Source organism: Vitis riparia, chromosome 17 (genome assembly GCF_004353265.1).
Source record: "Vitis riparia cultivar Riparia Gloire de Montpellier isolate 1030 chromosome 17, EGFV_Vit.rip_1.0, whole genome shotgun sequence".
In the NCBI taxonomy this organism is placed as follows: domain Eukaryota; kingdom Viridiplantae; phylum Streptophyta; class Magnoliopsida; order Vitales; family Vitaceae; genus Vitis; species Vitis riparia.
This window is the reverse complement of record NC_048447.1, coordinates 18,213,617-18,219,940: the sequence shown is the minus strand read 5'-3', so window position 1 is coordinate 18,219,940 and position 6,324 is coordinate 18,213,617.

Below are 6,324 nucleotides of genomic sequence, written 5' to 3'. Positions count from 1 at the left end.
ATATTTAGGTAAGATATATATAAGAGAAAACTAATGAACTTAAAATTAATTTAAAAATCATAATTTACTAAAAATAATTTTAAAACCTAATGATTAAAAAAAATGAAAGATTTCATATTTTTATTTAGAAAATATTAGGAAAAATATATATTTTTAAAATTATAAAATTTAAATAGTCAATTTAAAATTTTTTTCCACATTAATTTATTATTTGAAAACAAAAATTGATTATTGATTTAAAAAATTTTCCAAAATAATTAAGATATTTAATTCAATTACAATTTACCTTTACTTAATATTTTTTAGATCTATGTTTGGTAGATGAATAACAACCTTAAATCCTCATAAGTCATTGTTTAAAATGTTTCATAAACCAAAAAATAATTAAAACAAATTTGCCAACATATAATGGGACTCGTTATCATTGCAAAAGTTTCCTATTATTTCATTTCTATCTTAGAATATGAAAATAAAAATTAAAAATTGTGTTTAATAGTTGAAAAGTATTCAGTAAAGAGAAAAAAACATTAATATATTAAAAATAAAAAAAATACTAAAATATTTTTATTTTTTGCTTTCATAGTACAAAAGTAAGAAAAGTTTAAGGAAGATGTATTCATATATTATTTTTTTTCCTCAATCTTTTATAAGCAAAAATAGCAAAAGAAATTATAATTTTTTATATATCCTCATTTTCTTTTACTCAAACTTCCGAACATAGGGGAGAATCACTCAATATAACTTAAATTATAAAGTACAATTTAATTTTAAAAATAAATTATTTACTTTTAATTTATTTAATTAAAATTTAGGTGAAAAACTTGAGAGAGTAAAGTTAAAATTTTAGAAAATAAAAATGCACGTGAAATTGATTTAAACCATCAATCATTGTTAGATATTTTTATAAGTTTGATTTTTTATTTTTATTTTGTTATTTGTTTAACAATTGATTCATTAAAAATATATCATTATTTTTAAATAATAAATTTTATATTAAGCAATTGAGAACAAATTTTAAGTTAACATTATTAAACAACTTCAGTCGTTAAATAATAAATATTAATTTTACTAATATTCTATAAATTTAACTTAATTAATCGGGTAGTATCTATCGATAAAAGTTACTTTGTGAATAACATACTGATATTCCCTATGAATTTATATTGATGGAAAGGTTTGACACGTCGATGTTGGCTCTCTACCACTTAAGATTGTAGTACGTTCTAAGAGTTGAGTTATTTGCCCATTAAAACAGTATGTGAATTAGGTTTAAAACCTTATGAGACAGTTTGATTCTTATTCGGTGTGAAAGGTTAAGACTTTATGGTTTTTGTAAAACTAATTCAACTAAATTTCATCAAGTAAAATAGAAGGTCGGAGTAAAGGATCTTCAATAAGGGCGTTATATAATGCGTTGTAGTCTTATAGATTCTTATGATGAAATTTCAAACAACATAGAAATCACATGTAAACGTTAATGCATTAAATGACAATAAATGAAATGTTTACATTGATTAATGTCATAAAAAACCATTTTCGTGCTCAATTGGTGTCCAATAATATGTTTAGTCCACGATGATGTGAAAATCCGGGTTCAATGAGTTATTTCATTTTTACACCCAATATTTAGTTCATGTGTGCTCTCAAGACGATTGTGTAATGCATGCTTTTTTCAACCTAAGAAGAAGAAGTCTTCCTTTGTATTTATATATATATATATATCACACATTACACACATTATTTGGACCACTTGACTTAATAAGTCAGTCAAATGAATTAGAGTGAACCCATAAAAAATCAAGTAATAATATATGTCCAGCCCTGGATCACAATACAAAAATAAAATAACATTGATTTATGACATTATCATATTGATTATGTAAGTCTACGCATAAAAAATTTCAACATCTTATCCAAAACTTATATCATTTAAAGATACCATGAGATGACTAATTCAATAACAAAAGTTTAAAAACAAGGGTTATAAATTTTGAATTAAATTAAAATTTTAAATAAATAGATCAATTAAGTCCTAAATATAAAACTTGGGAGGTAATCATTCACTAAAGACATATTTCGAACCGATTATTAAATAGGTTACAAAACATGTTTTTATTTTTGAAAAAAAAACACCTTATTTTAAGAATATTCCTTTTAAAAACTATTCTCGATCAAAGATTATATTAAATAAGTTCCTGAAATTTTAGTGCTAATCTCCAAACACACCCGTCGGGTGCTCGTGTCACTGATCTTTCCAATACTCAAAAAAGCGGTGGCACGAAAAAACGTGAGACGAGAAGTGGGGAGAGGAGAAAAAGGAGACGTACACGTGGCGGTTAAAAAAGTCAATAATGGGGGGACGAGGATGTAGATGAAGAGTGGGTGGTTGTTGATTGAATAGGATTTTTGAATTGACAAAAGAGACGTTGATGTGACTACACTTCCTTCCCAATTCCCACCTCCTCCCCACCCCCCTTGCGCACGTTATCTTCTGCCAACACTTTTCTCGTTAACATGCGCCCCTCTTTCTCTCCCCAGTGTTTCAAACACATAAATAATATTAAATTAAATTAAATAATAAATAACAATAATAATTAGGGTTTGGCAGGGTATAATTAAGTATATGGTCAGACCTGCATCCCATCAATGTGCCTACGCGCTTTTACCATTATTAATTTATTATACTTATTTTTTATTTTTTTATTTTTTATCGTTTTCAATATAGAATTATCAAAATTATTTATTTGAAAAAAAGGACTATTTTTTAAAAAATTTGGATGAATATTTGAATGGGCTAATTTTATTGAGTTCTTATAAGGTACTATTTAAACATATTTAATCCCATTAATTTACATTTTGATTATTTATTTATTTTTCTCATTTATTATTTTACTTAATTATTAGCCAAAATATTATACGAAATTAACCCTATCTGAATATAAAGAGTTTGGCGAAGTAAAATCCAACGGTCCAACACCAAAATCTATCGATAGATATCTGGTCGTACGGCCCTGATATCATCATCGTCCCCGCCATCATTTCTTCCTCTCGTCCTATTCTCTTTTTGCCACGTACACCTTCAGACAAGCTGTCGTAACACGTGGGCTGTAATTATGAGAACCGATTTCTCTTCACTCACGCTCTTTTATGGAGCGTTGTTCCGCGCTCCCACTGATTTCGCTGCCGACTACTGGGCCTGCAAGCCTAGGGTTCAGGCCCATTATGTTGTTGGAGCCCAGATTGGATTTAGATTGAAGCTTGATTCAAGGGCCAGGCCCAGTCTTACTGGGTGCAACTCAATCCAGTGATTGGCCTATGCAACATAGTACTAGTCATGTTTCTGATCTGCAAATAAAATGAAGTTTTTTTCTTCTTCTTCTGTTTTTTAATCATCCAGTGACCTGATTTGATTATTAATAACTAATAATTTTTTTTAAATATTGGTAATTCAACCTAATGACTTAATAATTTAGTCGAAGTTATGAAATATATCAAACATGTTTAATGAAATAATTTAATAAATGTTTGATAAATTAACTTAATAATTTAATTTAAAGTTATTAAATAGATTAAACGATAAAATAATTTAATATTACAATTTAAAGTAAAAAATAATTTTAAGTATTAAATTAAAATAATTAACTTAATGGATTTCTAGTAAAATTTAAATACATATTATATAATGATTTAAGTAGACTTTAAGTTAAATTATTATTTAAAACTTATTATTTATTTTTTACTTTAAATATTAAGATGGTTTGGTAAAGTTGAATTCAAATTTATTATAAATCACAAAATTAACACATTTGCCCTTATTGATGTAAACTAATATTTATATCATTGATTTTGGGATACTCCTAACAATCTCCACCTTAGACCAAATTCCATTAAGTTAATCTTCAATCTCTCCATGACATAAACCTTTTTGTATCATATCACCACGAAAGAGCAATCGACTCCACCTTCAGTGAAAATTCATTTTGTTTTCATTTTGTGTGCTTTGTGATCTTTTACTATTCCAGAAATCTTCAACCCAAGCTTTGATACCAGTTGTAGTGTCAACGAAAGCTTTGATGCCAACAATGTTAGTTCAATAACACAAAGATAAAACAATCAAACATACGGTATACGAGGTTTTAACGTGGTTCGGCCAACCATGCCTACGTCAACGGATGAGATATAATAATTCCACTATACAATTAAGAATATTATAGAGGACAAAACCAGATACAACTATTGGGTTCCCGAAACATCCCATGTTTTCCCACTCCTTGTATCCATACCTTACTACGAGCCATCTCGCTCCACCGGGTACCTCCCGTTCTTCCTCACATCTCTATCCACCTTGTATAGTCTCTATAGACCCATCTCCATCTCATAACTTTTTCCCCTCATGACCTATAATATTTATAGAGATATTTTCAACAATCTTCCTTATTCTATAAGGAAGTCTAATATTACAATAATATATCAACCTATAAATATTCTATATGATATTCTTTACAAAAAGGAATCTATACTAATTAGGAATTTTGGACTCTTCTAACAATCTCCACCTTTGACCAAATTCCATGAAGTTAATCTTCAATCTCTCCATGACACAAACCTTTTTGTATCATATCACCACGAAAGAGCAATCGACTCCACCTTCAGTGAAAATTCATTTTGTTTTCATCTTGTGTGCTTTGTGATCTTTTGCTCTTCCAAAATCTTCAACCCAAGCTCTGATACCAGTTGTAGTGCCAACGAAAGCTTTGATGCCAACAATGTTAGTTCAAGAACACAAAGATAAAATAATCAAACATACGGTACACGAGGTTTTAACGTGGTTCGACCAACCATGCCTACGTCCACGGATGAGAGATAATGATTCCATTATACAATAGAGAATATTACAGAGGACAGAACCAGATACAACTATTGGGTTCCCGAAACATCCCATGTTTCCCCACTCCTTGTATCCATACCTTACTACGAGCCATTTCGCTCCATCGGGTACCTCACGTTCTTCCTCACATCTCTATCTACCTTGTATAGTCTCTACAAGCCCATCTCCATCTCATAACATTTTCCCCTCATGACCTATAATATTTATAGAGATATTTCCAACAACCTTCCTTATTCTATAAGAAAGTCTAATATTACAATAATATATAAACCTATAAATATTCTATATAATATTCTTTACAAAAAGGAATCTATACTAATTAGGAATTTGGGACACTCCTAACAATCTCCACCTTTGACCAAATTTCATGAAGTTAATCTTCAATCTCTTCATGACACAAACCTTTTTGTATCATATCACCACGAAAGAGCAATCGACTCCACCTTCAGTGAAAATTTATTTTGTTCTCATCTTGTGTGCTTTGTGATCTTTTGCTATTCTAAAAATCTTCAACCCAAGCTCTAATACCAGTTGTAGTGTCAACGAAAGCTTTGATGCCAACAATGTTAGTTCAAGAACACAAAGATAAAACAATCAAACATACGGTACACGAGGTTTTAACGTGGTTCGGCCAACCATGCCTACATCCACAGATGAGAGATAATAATTCTACTATACAATAGAAAATATTACAGATGACAAAACCATATACAATTATTGGGTTCCCGAAACATCCCATGTTTCCCCACTCCTTGTATCCATACCTTACTACGAGTCATCTCGCTACACCGTTACCTCCCGTTCTTCCTTACATCTCTATCCACCTTGTATAGTCTCTACAGGGCCATCTCCATCTTATAACTTTTTCCCCTCATGACCTATAATATTTATAGAGATATTTCCAACAACCTTCCTTATTATATAAGGAAGTCTAATATTACAATAATATATCAACCTATAAATATTCTATATAATATTCTTTACAAAAATGAATCTATACTAATTAGGAATTTTGGACACTCCTAACAATTTTTATTAATTTTAAGAAATAAATTTATTTATAAAATATTGTAGATACATAAAATATTCATAAATTATTTATTATAAAAAATGAGTTATAGATATAAAATTATAATTTTAAAATATAATCTCACTAGAATGAGTAAATGAGGTATAAAGTATTTGAATTTTAAAATAAGTTAACTATTTTGACTTAATACTTAAAATTAAGAGTAATTTAAATTACATTTTTTTAAATATTTAGTAAAACTTAATACTTATTATTTAATAATTTAATTTGACTTTAAGGTGGTGTTTGTCTTTTTACTGAAAGCAACTTGCTTTTAGAATTTAGGTTGTTTATTTTTTTACTTTTTAATGACTTATTATAAATTTTTTACTAAATAGAAAAAGTCAAAGTATGTAGTTTTTTCTAA